Genomic DNA, 15,219 nt, shown 5'->3' with positions numbered 1-15,219 from the left:
TCTATGACCTTTTTTTTGGGCAAGAGAGGTAAGGACGGCCCACCAGGACCCTATGGTTTGAAAGGAGAACGGAGAAAAGGGGAGACAAGGATATGATGGATTACCAGGAGGAACAGTAAGATCCACCCCTCAAATTAACTAAGGCATAAAGGCTTATTTTAGATTTTAGTAAAATAGAGTGGCAACAAACAATACCTGATAGACTAGAAAGTTCAGATTTTACACTATTTATGGAGTTCTGAATAAGAAATTTATAATTAGATCTTATGTCACAATCGGGTAAATTTTGTATTTTTGTCACCTTTCCTAAGGCTGTTTCTCTGCTTTTAGGGCAGAACTGGAGACCCTGGTTTTCAGGGGATGAGGGTGACCTTGGAGATCTGGTAGGTTGCCATGACAATACAATTATTTGGCAATGTTACATAATATCTTTATAATGATATTCAAATTGTTTAATATGTATAGATTTCAAAAGTAGTAGTGAATTACTTGCATCACATTAATTGCTCAGTACAGTCCTCATTTGGAAAATCTAGAATCAGACCCAAAATTGTTTCCATTTGTGAACCTTTCTCCTCAAAATTTGCATGTGATTAATTTTTGAAATTGTACATGATTTTAATCCTTCAATATTCCAAATTTGGAATATTTGGAAGCAGTTTTTTTGTGTCATTTCCAAAATATATATAAGAAAAATTATCCATACTTATTTCCAAATTTTTAATGAATAACAAATAGTTTTGATTTTACTAAATTTTAATGTTTAGAATTCAGTTAAATATTCAAGTACATGTAAATGATTTAAAAAAATGAAATTGCAGGGTCCAGAAGGAGATCCAGATGGTGCGAGTCAAGGTCGTCCTGGACCCAGAGGTCGACCTGGTGACCCTGGCCCACAAGGTCTTCCAGGATTCCCGGGTAAGGTTTAGGAATTCAATTAATAATTACTTGGTATAAATAGATGTGAGAATTAATATTTAGAAATGCTGTCAGATGATTGATCTTATAATTTGTATACTGCACAGGAAATGACGGTCTAGATGGTCAAATGGGACGTGATGGTCCCCCTGGCCTACCGGGGCCTTTTGGGATACCTGGGAGGAGAGGACCTGTTGGATTCTCCTATCCAGGAGACAAGGGAGACCAAGGTATTTTTTTTAGGATTATTATGTTGATTTGCACAAAGTACAAAAATTTAGGTTTTTTTATTTCTTTTTTTCTTTGAATAATCATAGCATTGTGCACTTGTTTGCATTTTCTCAATCCCTAATTAACATTTTCTAAGCTCAAGCAATGATTACTTATTTTATTCCAGGTGGCTTTGGTCTTGATGGAGTGCCTGGATTGCCTGGAATACCTGGATTAAAAGGCGTGCCAGGAGATTTGGGACCACCTGGAGAAACGGTTCAAGGATACACTGGTGAACAGGGCCGAGTAGGAAGACCTGGTCTTGATGGACTTCCTGGTACATGTACTAGGGGAGAACCTGGTCCTGAGGGATTTCCTGGTATCCGTGGAGATGGTCTGGATGTTACTGGTCCAAGAGGTCCTTCAGGATTTCACGGAGAGGAGGGAGATCCAGGAATCCCTGGAGAGGATGGGCGTGATGGAATCCCAGGAGAAAGAGGTATGTCTTTTTTCTTTTCAGTATATTAATAGATAGTTTGAAAGAAAATGTTGAATTTAAATAATAATGAGCTTTAATACTTTAGCACCAACTTAAAAGAATTGTTATTCCAAATCTGAATTTGAATGCTGTTACCTGTTAGACAGCTGACTATTCTGTGCTTTGTGAAGGCTAGTCAGCTGGTTCTTATCCTATGTTGGACAGCTGACTATTCTGTGCTTTGTGAAGGCTAGTCAGCTGGTTCTTATCCTCTGATCATTCATTGACTAGTAGGCTTGTGTAAAATCAGAGCAGATCTAAACCAAATGATAGCATTGTCATGTTTGTGGATATCTTAGGACACTAAAAAGGATTGACTTAATGTTAAAAAGCTGTGTCACTGGGGTGTATGGTGATAATAGGCATTGTGGGGATCATAAACCTTTTATTCAATTACATGTGCACCTATCAAGGTTTTCCCTTTTCACCATGAATTAACTAGCTTTGTTGTAAAGCCAGTGTCTTTTTTCTTCATGCAATTTTTAGCTCACCTGAGCTGAAAGCTCAAGTGAGCTTTTCTGATCACATTTTGTCCGGCGTCCGTCTGTCTGTCCGTCTGTCTGTCTGTAAACTTTTCACATTTTCGACTTCTTCTCAAGAACCACAGGGCCAATTTCTACCAAACTTGCCACAAAGTATCCTTGGGTAAAGGGGATTCAAGTTTGTTCAAATGAAGGGCCACGCCCTCTTTCAAGGGGAGATAATTAGGGTTTAGTGAAAAAATAATGGCATCATTTAAAAATCTTCTTCTCAAGAACCGTAGGGCCAGGAAAGATGAAACTCATGTGGAAGCATCCTCAGGTAGTTTAGATTCAAGTTTGTTCAAATCATGACCCCCGGGGGTAGGGCAGGGCCACAATGGAGGATCAAAGTTTTACATAGAAATATATAGGAAAAATCTTTAAAAATCTTCTTCTCAAGAACAGCAAAGCCATGATGAGCCATATTTATATGGAAGCATCCTCAGGTAGTGTAGATTCAAGTTTGTTCAAATCATGACCCCCGGGGGTAGGGCGGGGCCACAATGGAGGATCAAAGTTTTACATAGAAATATATAGGAAAAATCTTTAAAAATCTTCTTCTCAAGAACAGCAAAGCCATGATGAGGCATATTTATATGGAAGCATCCTCAGGTAGTGTAGATTCAAATTTGTTCAAACCATGACCCCTGGGGGTAGGGCAGGGCCGCAATGGAGGATCAAAGTTTTACATAGAAATATATAGGAAAAATCTTTAAAAATCTTCTTCTCAAGAACAACAAAGTCATGATGAGTCATATTTATATGGAAGCATCCTCAGGTAGTGTAGATTCAAGTTTGTTCAAATCATGACCCCAGGGGGTAGGGCAGGGCCACAATGGAGGATCAAAGTTTTACATAGAAATATATAGGAAAAATCTTTAAAAATCTTCTTCTCAAGAACAACAAAGTCATGATGAGTCATATTTAAATGGAAGCATCCTCAGGTAGTGTAGATTCAAGTTTATTCAAATCATGACCCCAGGGGGTAGGGCAGGGCCACAATGGAGGATCAAAGTTTTACATAGAAATATATAGGAAAAATCCCTAAAAATCTTCTTCTCAAGAACAGCAAAGCCATGATGAGCCATATTTATATGGAAGCATCCTCAGGTAGTGTAGATTCAAGTTTGTTCAAATCATGACCCCCGGGGGTAGGGCGGGGCTGCAATGGACTATCAAAGTTGTACATAGAAATATATAGGAAAAATCTTCTTCTCAGGAACAGCAAAGCCCACATGGTATATATTTATATGGAAGCATCCACAGGTAGTGTAGATTCAAATTTATTCAAATCATGACCCCCGGGGGTAGGGTGGGGCCACAATGAAGGATCAAAGTTTTACATAGAAATATATAGGAAAAATTTTAAAAATCTTCTTCTCAGGAACAGCAAAGCCCTGATTGATGTATTATTATGTGGAAGCATCCTCAGGTAGTGTAGATTCTATTTTATTCAAATCATGGCCCCCATGGGTAGGATGGGGCCAAAATGGAGGATCAAAGTTTTAAATAGAAATGTAAAGGAAAATATCTTCTGAAGAACTGCAAACCATGATTAGTCATTTTGATATGGAAACATATAGAAAAAATATTTTCTTCCCAAGAACAGGAAAGCTATGTTTAGTCATACTGATATGGAAGCATCCTCAGGTAGTGTAGATTCAAGTTCAAATGATGACCCCTGGGATAGGGAGGAGCCACAATGGGGGATCAAATTTTTACAAAGGAATATATGGGAATTTTTTTTTAAAATCTTCTCAAGAACAACAAAGCCATTTGTTATATTGACATGGAAGCATCATCAGGTAGTTTAAAATTCAAGCCCCCCCCCCCCCTTCCCAGGAATCTTTTCAATACTGAACTGATTTGTGCTTTTGCCCAGCCAATGTGCTCAGGTGAGCGATGTGGCCCATGGGCCTCTTATTTCCCTATCTGTTCAATTTCAGGTAGAAGAGGTGACGACTGTGGGGTTTGTCCTGGGGGTGAGCCTGGTTTTAGGGGAGATCCAGACGATCCCAGTTTTGATGGACTTCCTGGACAACCAGGTCAACCAGGTTTCCCAGGACAACCAGGAGAACCGGGCATACCTGGAATACCTGGTCAAAAGGGCATACCAGTAAGTGAAACCAGATGAAAAACATTTCTATCCAGTGTCTTGGATTTTAAAAGTATTACAAGCTTCAGTTACCTGTAGTTGCTAGGAATACTCTTCAATAAAATATATGTTGCTCAAATCTCATCGATAACTCTTTTGTTTTTAATAAACTTACACATACCCATAGCTTGACCATTTGGATGCCATCTTTATATAAGAGGATAATTTGTTCCCATTCACATTCAGTACTTTGAAAATGCTGTAAGCAAATTAATGACGATAAAATACAGTCAATTCTTGAAATATTGCCATTTGATTCATGCCATCCTCACAATAATGCCATGATTTTTCAGGAACATTTTTCCTGCTTTGTAAAATTCTCTTTATAATGCCAAATTCACATACCACCATCCGCCACCCTGTTTTCACAATAAACGTCCATTCCAAAGTGTCAGTTATCTCAATATATGGTTTGTTCCCATTTTGCACACATTTGAATTTCAGGTATTGAAAAAATGTGTGCAAAACGGGAATTTGTCCAGGTAAGATAACTACTTAATTGATATTGTCTATATCATAGTTGTGAATTTGGAGAAAAAGAATCTATTGCAAGTATATGAAGAAAATTGATTAATTTTGCATTAATTATTTTTCTATTTTGATTTATTTCTGTAATTTCATAATAAGAAAAAAATATTTCAAAACATAAAAAAATTTCATAAATACTAATCAAAACTATAATAATTTATTGTAATGTACATTCATATGATACTAACTGGGCAAATTAATTTTTTTTATTAAGATTGAATTCATTAACTCATTCATATTATCTTCATGAAATTAAGAAAAGGGGGGACTGCAATAATTATATTTGTAGACCCGATTTATCAATTTCAGTTGGATTGGACATGTTAAATTTTCAAACTTTATTCTTTTAAATATTTATTATGATGCATTGGTGAAATATTGGTAACTCAAGGTAAATCCCAGACGGGGATCAGACTATAATTGCTATCAAAACATATTTAACACCTATTGTTCTATACCTAATTATCAAATGTGTGCAAAACGGGAACACACCCAATATACTACCACAGGTGCATGTAGTCAGTGAAGCGTTTAATTGGTTGTCGCTATCCAGATCACCATTGTAAAAACAGACAAGGTAATTAGAGAATTAAATAAACAATAAATTTTATTAAACATTAACTGTAATTAAAAATTTGCTTTCTGTTTAATAAAAATGATATCGTTATGGCTAAAGTTCTCCAATGACTATATTGGTTTGACAAACCCTACTTCAAACGATGCAAAGTTTGCTTTAAAAACAGTGATACAGTATTAATTGTGAAAGTTTCAGCAACGACAATGCCTTGAACAAATGTATTTACAGGATTACATATTATTGGCAATAGAACAGGACAATCCTCACTGTATTTTTTAAAAACAAAGTTATCATACATAAAAACTTATTTCAAGCATTTTCTTAATTTAAATTGAAATGTGTTTTTATATTATAATAAATACTACAAAGAAAATAAACACTAAATTTTTTATTTTCAAGAATGGTAACTCTACTTCATGTTTCCCTAAAGATGGGAAATTCAATTCATCCCAAATTTGTTATACCACATTGAATTCTAAATTACAAAAGGTGGTGGTTTATTGAGAATTTACTGTAGATGTAATGTAAGAAGTTTAAAAATTTTAAAGATTGGACCGGTTTACAGTTCAATAACAAAATTGTTGGAATGCTCCCCTCAGCATTTGATTTTTTTTAGCTCACCTGAGCCAAAGGCTCAAGTGAGCTTTTCTGATCAAAATTTGTCCATTGTCTGTCGTCGTTGTTGTCGTTGTCATTGTTGTTGTAAACTTTTCACATTTTCATCTTCTTCTCAAGAACCACTGGGCCAATTTCAACAAAACTTGCCACAAAGTATCCTTGGGTAAAGGGGATTCAAGTTTGTTCAAATGAAGGGCCACGCCTTCTTCCAAGGGGAGATAATTAAGAATTCGTGAAAAATTAATGGCATCATTAAAAAATCTTCTTCTCAAGAACCACTGTTCTTGAAAATATGGAACTTATGTGGAAGCATCCTCAGGTAGTGTAGATTCAAGTTTATTCAAATCATGACCCCTGGGTGTCGGGTGGGGCACAATGGGCGATCAAAGTTTTACATAGGAATATATAGGAAAAATCTTTAAAAATCTTCTCAAGAACAGCAAAGCCATGATTGGTCATATTTATATGGTAGCATCCTCAGGTAGTGTAGATTCAAGTTTGTTCAAATCATGACCCCCGGGGGTCGGGTGGGGCCACAATGGGCGATCAAAGTTTTACATAGGAATATTAGGAAAAATCTTTAAAAATCTTCTTCTCAAGAACAGCAAAGCCATGATTGGTCATATTTACATGGAAGCATCCTCAGGTAGTGTAGATTCAAGTTTGTTCAATTATGACCCCCGGGGGGTCGGGTGGGGCCACAAAGGGCGATCAAAGTTTAACATAGGAATATATAGGAAAAATCTTTAAAAATCTTCTTCTTAAGAACAGCAAAGCCATGATTGGTCATATTTACATGGAAGCATCCTCAGGTAGTGTAGATTCAAGTTTGTTCAAATCATGACCCCTGGGGGTCGGGTGGGGCCACAATGGTCGATCAAAGTTTTACATAGGAATATGTAGGAATAATCTTTAAAAATCTTCTTCTCAAGAACAGCAAAGCCTTGATTGGTCATATTTATATGGTTGCATCCTCAGATAGTGTAGATTCAAGTTTGTTCAAATCATGACCCCCGGGGGTTGGGTGGGGCCACAATGGGCGATCAAAGTTTTACATTGGAAAATATAGGAAAGGTCTTTTAAAAATTTCTTCTCAAGAACAGCAAAGCCATGATTGGTCGTATTTACATGGAAGCATCCTCAGATAGTGTAGATTCAAGCCACCGGGGGTCGGGTGGGGCCACAATGGGCGATCAAAGTTTTACATAGGAATACATAGGTTAAATCTTTAAAAATCTTCTATTCAAGAACAGCAAAGCCATGATTGGTTATATTTAAATGGAAGCATCCTCAGATGATGTAGATTCAAATTTGTTCAATTCATGACCTCAGATGAGCTGATTTAATTTTTTACCTGTATAAGGGTTTATCATAATTTTGTTTTTTTGGAAACTGCACTGAAGTTGGATAAAACTTGCAGGGTTCAGATGGTTTTCCTAGAGAAGTTGGAAGGGTTGGACCTAAAGGTGAGCCTGGGGATTTGGAAGTCCCCTTCACTCTAAGAATGAAGGGGAAGCCTGGCGAGCAGGGACCAAGGGGACCAGTTGGCAGAGCAGGATCACCAGGATCTGGTGGCCCCCACAGACCCCCAGGTTTCTCTGGGATACCTGGAGAAAGGGTAAAAGTCACTACTTCAAATAAGAGAAAAATCAAATTTTGTTTCATTGTCTGTTAGCTTTTGAGAAGTAGGACTTAAATGGTGAGACTTTGTTGTCTGACAATTTCTTCCAAGTTCTTCTTGCTTTACGTTTTTTCAACTGTATGGATCTAGAATGATATGGAGAAACATGTATAGATAATGCACAGAATAAATGAATGAGAAAAAGTACATTGTGGATAGTATTAATGAGTTTTGTATTTACTGACACCTTTCTCTTCTAGTTAAAAGAAATCATAAAGTGGTATACAACCATTTTAGATACACTGTAATTAACAATCTGTTGGGCTTTGTTTAAAAAGATGTAATTTTTAAAATAAATGATGAATGGATGATATAATGTCAATAGTTCTAGCAATAATTGCCTGAAAATTTACAGGAAACTGTTTATTTTTAAAAAGATACTAAAAAGATTACAAATCTACTTAATCTATGCTATGTCTATTGTACTCTTATCCAGTAAATCACAAAATTGAAATTGAAATCATGTCATCATGAATGAGGATAAAGATAGAATAAGGAGATGGCATTATGGAAAGAAATTTTATGGTTTGAATATATAAATATTTTTGATATTTCCAGGGTATTGTTGGAGACCCAGGACTAAAGGGCTTGGATGGTTTGCCTGGACTACAAGGGGAAGATGGTCTGCCTGGTGAATTTGGAGATTCCATTCCTGGAGAAGTTGGATGTGCTGGACCTAAGGGATTTCCTGGACTGGTTATGAGGGCCCCCCTAGATTAAAAGGTAGAGCCTTTTTACTGAGGCAGTATATAGAATAAGTAAGGAGTGAAAGCAAGTCATTTTGTTTTTAAATTCTATAAGATGATAACATACATAAACAAATGAAAATTCACAAATACACTTTCAAATGCTCACATTTGGAAAATTGCATGTTGCTTCTTGCCATTAGTTTCGTATTTTAATGTACAAATGACAGGAATTGTTTTTTAAAAGATTTCTTTTTTTAGCTCACCTGAGCTGAAAGCTCAAGTGAGCTTTTCTGATCACCCGTTGTCCGTCGTCCGTCCGTCCAGCTGTCCGTCCGTCTGTCCATCCATCAGTCTGTAAATTTTTCTCATTTTCAACTACTTCTCAAGAACCACTGGGCCAATTTTAACCAAACTTGGTACAAAGCATTCTTGGGTGAAGGGGATTTTAAATTGTTAAAATAAAGGGCCAAGTCCCCTACAAAGGGGAGATAATCAAGAAAATACAAAAATTGGGTGGGGTCATTAAAAAATCTCCTTCTCAAGAACCACTGGGCCAGAAAAGCTGAAACTTATATGGAAGCATCCTGGGGTAGTGTAGATTCTAAATTGTTCAAATGATGTCCCCTGGGGGTAGGGTGGGGTCACAATAGGGAATCCAAGTTTTACATTGAAATATGTAGAAAAAAATCTTTAAAAATCTTCTTCTCAAGAACCACTGGGCCAGAAAAGCTGAAACTTATGCGGAAGGATCCTGGGGTAGTGTAGATTTTAAATTGTTCTAATCATGACCCAGGGGGGTAGGGCAGGGCCACAATAAGTACTAAGGGGGGGGGGGAGAAATCAGGTGAAAAACAGCAAGGCCAAAATTACTCATTGTGGCCCATGATCCTTTTGTTTCTAAATTTGCCTAGGCCTTTTCCCTCGGCTAGGTTGGGGGGTGATTTTTATACGGTTGTTAGGATTTTTCTACAAGGCAGGAATTTACAGTTGTTTTTTATTTATACTATAATTTTTTTTGGTTTGTCTATTTAAACAATAAAATGGTTTCTTTGGTTGTTAGTATGGGAATTAATGTCGCAGCTGTTGCAGAAAAAAATGCGTAATCAATTATTGTATTATTGATATGTACGTCATAGTATGCTTCATTGATGGAACAGCCACTGATCAAGAAATCCATACAGGTGATATGCCTAGTGTTCTTCATGAACTATAAACGGCAATGGTTTTCTTTAGAAATAAAGAGAAAATATTCAGTGGATGTAAATATACAAAGGTTAATAAATTTTGTTGTTTATTGGAGCTGGTGTTTTCATTACAATTGACATGAGGTGTTGAAATAAGGTACAAATAAGCTCGGAAATAAGACCAAGCAGAATCTCAAATCAAAATAAGAACCTGGGAAATAATAAACATGAAAATATAGGAGAATGTATACAAAAATATTCTAGAACCACTAATGAAAATGGTGTTCTAAAGTTTACTCCTATTACACATCCAATCAATTCTGAAACTATTAAGGATTGTTCCTTGCAATTTATGAATTAAAGTGGTTTCTGGAGAGAAAAAATTGGAGTCAGTTGGTCAAAGTTTGCCACTTAAACCAAACTTGTCACAAAGCGTCCTTGGGTGAGTGGGATTCATGTTTATTTAAATGAAGGACCACAAACAAAATAAGTTGTCTCTTACAATGAGACTTACAGTTAAACATTTTGTGAAAGGGTTACAGCTTAATGTTTTTGAACAGATCTTATTCCAAAGTAACTAAGCCCTATGGTGACTAAACATGTATGGATGATGCATCTAGGGATGCACACTACTAGGCTTGCTTCTGAAGCTGGATCTGACCTACATTTTTTGAATGAATAAAGTTTTTTTTATCCCCAGCAATTGAAGATTTGGGGGTTATAAAGGAAACACCTAGTCAACAACTATTCCATAATTCTAAAAGAATATTCATGACCAAAGGATTTGTCATTTTTTAAACCAAGGTCTTTTTAGCAAGTTCAAGGTTCAAGGGGGGAGGGGGGGGGGGGTGGTACTATTTTATGAGCTTGCTCATTGTACCTCTAGTTGTAGCAAGTTTCATTCCCAATAATTGTATTAAGCCCTTTGATAAACAAGCTATCATGGGAGATGCATTGATACATCTAAGGATGCACACTACTAGACTTGATGAACACTACCAGAACATTTATTTGGTGTGAGGTGAGGCTTTGCCTTATACTGGTAGATAACAGTGTCAAGGTGAACTCTTTAAGGTTAAGATGCTTAGAATAGCAAATCCCTCTTTGTTGCATGTTTAAATGAACAGCTTTCGAATTACAAAATTCAAGGACAGCATGCATGTTTTCCTATCTTTTTGTCCTCTGCTTTCACTGAAAGTGGGGGATATTAATTTGGGTCTAGCTGTCTGTCAGTCCATCCATCCAGCTGTATTTTTGTCTGTCTGTAATACTTTTGTTTCTGCGCAATATCTCAAGAACCCTTAGAGCTTTAGCAATGAAATTTTGCATAGCAACTCCCTATGGCCTAAAGAAGAACTGTATTGATTTTGAGGTCAGAAGATCAAAGGTCAAGGTCATAAATTCTGTCTGTTTTAACACTTTCATTTCCACGCAATATCTCGAGAATCCTTTGAGCTTTTGCAATGAAATTTTACATAACAACTCCATGTGGCCTAAGGAAGACTCCTATTGATTTTAAAGTCAAAAGGTCAAGGTTCAAGGTCGTAAATTCATACATTCCGTCTGTGTGTAACACTTTCATTTCCGGGCGATATCTCAAGAAGCTTTTGAGCTTTTGCAATGAAATTTTATACCTTAACTCCCTATGGCCTCTCTGGCCCCTCTCAAAGTGTCCCGCCCCGTTTTTTTTTTATTGTATTAAAAGTCCTGGGGACTATTTTTAGCACAGGGGCATGTGGAGAGTTATTGCATATTCTATTAGAACTGTTTAGTGAAGGCTAAATTAGACACCATGTATTGACTAAAAATTTGACAATATCGAACTTGAATATAAATAAACATTATATGTGACCTAATGTTTGCATTTAATTTCTTGTATAATCAAGTGGCATCCGTGGTCTAGGGGAATGATTCTTGCTTAGCAAGTGAGAGGTACTGGGGTCAAATCTTGGACGATACCTTTTTTTTAAATTTTTTTTTTTGGGGGGGGGATTTACTAAATGATAGTATTCAACATGTGAAATGAAAAAGTTATGACGTCTGGCTTGCACAAACTCATAAAATCATTATTACTGTGTGATAAATATTCTATATAAAAAGAATCTTCTATACACATATTAAAGAATAAGCAATCAAATCTTTATATCCATATTAGCATTTTCTATTTCCTTCAGTATACATGTATTCATTTAATAATTCTACAATCCAGGGATGGAGTCCCCCTCCCCCCCCCCCCCCCGAACTGCGCATGCTCTTCTTTTATCCCTAAGCGGGGGACACAAATTCTCGAATTAGATTGTGTTTTATTGTTTTCATCACAAAACAGTTTGTTTCTTTTTGAAACATTTTATGACAAATTACATTTGATGATTTTATCGTGAGTTACAAAAAAAATATTTAAAACATACAGTACCATATCTTGAAGCATATTTTATTTTATGAGACATCTTTTGAATATTATTTCTTATTTATCAAATTCTAAAAAGAAAATGGTATTTTTATTAAATGAAGTAAGGAAGTCAATTCAAATTTTGCAGGAGAGGAGATGCTTTACCGACAATGCAAATGATGGTTGATGGAGTAGTTAGAACTAGTGTTCCAGATCTGAGATACAGGTTGAAGGGGGAATGTCACAGTGGTTTTAAAAGTAATTCATCTCTACTGACAGTGACTGTAGGAGAGGTAAGTATGAAAGTTCTAAATGCTCTCTGTTAATGATTATAATTTTGAGTAATGTATACTGTAAACATATTATGGTAAGTACTAGCTGTACTAAAATGTTTAAATACAGTTGAACTTCGGTATCTCAAACACTGATATCTCGAATGTCATGGATATGTCGAAGTGATTTGGAAGTCCCAACTACTTATTCTTTCAGTATTTTACCCTCGATATCTCGAATCCTAATCCTTGGATATCTCGAACTTTTTCCTCATCCCATCAAGTTTGATATAATGAGGTTTTACTGTATTTTGTAAATTTAATTGGGCAGTGGTGTAGTCAGCATATCCAGTTGACACACAGTGACAGTAGCTAGTTAATGCTCTCTGAGCATTGAACCCAGCTAAAAAAGGATAAATTGTGTGAAATTATCTATCAAACTGCTATGCCTACATTTCATTTGATGTCAAAACTTGCAATTGTTTCAAGATTAAAAACATCAGGCTGCATGATTCTGTACATTTAACTAGGTGCAGGTGCTTGTAAACTGTTTTCATTTATTTTTATTACAAATAAGTAGAGCTGCAGTGTCATCATAGATTTCTGGTTAATAATCAGATTTGTAAATTTTAAAACTAAGCACATTAAAAATCTAATTTCAGGTGAAGAGGTGGTCACTTTCACATGATGAAAAATCTACCGCTGATTTCAATATCAGAAACTTGAAGTTTACAGGCCAGTCTTTAGAGAGCTTGTTAGGGTGGCATGGAGGAGAGCTCTTAGTGGAATGGAAAAAGTCTGCTTTACAAGATACAAATTTAGGAATAATTTGTGTTAAGAACATGGTTAGTAAATTTAAATTAATATCAATGCTGGAAAGGCTCAATGTACTTTTCTGATTAAATTTTGTCAATTGGCCATATGTCTTTTGTTTACTTTTCACATCTTCACATTTTGAACTTTGTTCAATTGAAGAGCCACATCCTCATGCAAGGGGGGATAATTAAAAAAGGCAAGAATAGGATGGGTGTCCTTTAAGGTCATTTAAGACAACCACTGGGCTAGAAAAGACGAAACTTTTGTAAAAATTAGCTTTTTGGTAGTAGAGTGGGGCATCAATGGGCAATCAAAGGTTGACATAGTAAAACATAGGAAAAATATTTAAAAATCTTATTCTCAAGAACAGCAATGGCATGATAAGTCATGCCATGGGAAAGGCTCAGTGTACAAACAAGTACTTATGATGTCAGTGTATGAAACATACTGAAATCAGTCCATGTAAAGTTTTTTTGTTTTCACATTTGCTTGTATAAGATAAATATAATATGGTTATATCAATATTGCAGATCATTTTCACATGTTTGAAGTTGGACAGAGAGCATTTATCAAACTTAGCACACGGTCATTCAGTGGAAAATGAGAGAAGTGTAATCTGCTACTCAAAGCCTTACAACTTCTTTGTTAGAAAAGATCAAGAAGAAATTAGGGATACACTGTTTCATCTTGGTTTGCTCTGCAGACTTGGAAGTTTACACCTGCTTCAGGATTAGCAACACATTTTGCTTTTTTGTGTTATTAAGACCTTGAATACAGCTCAAACATTGTGAATAAGTGCATTAACATGTTAATGAAAAGTGTAATATTAAATAGAAAATAAAATGATTGGAGAAATCATTGTGCGCAGAATCAGGGAAATATTCTAGAAGACTTTTGAAAACAAACGAAAGCAGAATACATTCTAGATAAGGTGACCACAAGATGAACTGTGCCATGTATAATTATTTCTAACCATTGTATCTTTTTGGTTGTTGAAATATTGAAATTAAATACTGTATTTCTTAGCATAAAATAATATTGAATAAAAATAAAGAGGAGCATTAGTGTTGTGTAAATTGAGTGGAGTCCATGCTAAATAAGGTTATGATTTTTAGCTCACCTGAGCTTAAAGCATGTGAGTTTTTTGGCTCACCCAAGCTGAAAGTTCAAGTGAGCTTTTCTGATCACACTTTGTCAGTAGTCTGTTTGTCCCTCTGTCTGTCCATCCACCTGTAAACTTTTCACATTTTCGACTTCTTCTAAAGAACCACCGGGCCAATTTCAACAAAACTTGCCACAAAGCATCCTTTGGTGATGGGGATTCAAATTTGTTCAAATGAAGGGTCATGTCCTCATTCAAGGGAAGATAATTCAGAAATAGTGAAAATTTGGAAGCATGTTTTAAAATTCTTCTTCTCAAGAACCAGGGGGGCAAAAATGTTGAAACTTATATGAATCTTTCTTTATATAGTGTAGATTTAAGTTTGTACAAATGATGACCCCTGGTGGTAGGGTGTGGCCACGATGGGGGGTAAAAGTTTTACATTGGAATATATAGGAAAAAATCTTTAAAAATCTTCTTCTCAAGAACAGCAAAGCCATGATTAGTCATATTGATATGGAAGCATTTTCAGGTCATGTAGATTCAGGTTTGTTCTAATCATGACACCTGGGGGTCAGTTTTAACCAAGTTTGCACAAGGTATCCTTTGGTAAAGGGGATTTTAAAAATTGTTCAAATGAAGGACCACAATGGGGGGTCAAAGTTTTCAAAGGAATACATAGGAAAAAATCTCAAAAACAGCAAAGCCTATTTAGTCATATTGATGTGGAAGCATCCTCAAGTCATGTAGATTCAAGTTTGTTCAAATCTTGACCCCCAGGGGTAGGTTGGGCCACAATGGGGGATCAAAATTTTTCACAGGAATCTTTAAAAATTTTCCACTCAAGAACAGCAAAACCATTTATTAAATTGATATGGAAGCATCCTCAGGTAGTTCAAAATTCAAGTCCCCCCATGTAAACTTCTCAATACTGAACTGATTTGTGCTTTTTCCTAGCCAATGTGCTAAGGTGAATGATGTGGCTCCTGGGCCTTTTATTAAGCTTTTCTGAACCAAAAGC

The 15,219-nt window shown here is 36.0% G+C and overlaps 1 pseudogene; it reads left to right on the top strand.

The window, feature by feature from the left end:
• Nucleotides 1-3: 3 nt before the first annotated feature.
• LOC133203753 (collagen alpha-5(IV) chain-like) lies at nucleotides 4-14,149 on the top strand (annotated as a pseudogene).
• Nucleotides 14,150-15,219: the final 1,070 nt, after the last annotated feature.

This window comes from Saccostrea echinata, unplaced genomic scaffold (assembly GCF_033153115.1).
Source record: "Saccostrea echinata isolate AGI-Se365-2 ecotype Australia unplaced genomic scaffold, CSIRO_AGI_Sech_v1 ptg000051l, whole genome shotgun sequence".
In the NCBI taxonomy this organism is placed as follows: Eukaryota; Metazoa; Mollusca; class Bivalvia; order Ostreida; family Ostreidae; genus Saccostrea; species Saccostrea echinata.
Note: the sequence above shows the minus strand (reverse complement) of the source record. Positions and strands in the feature narration are given on the sequence as shown.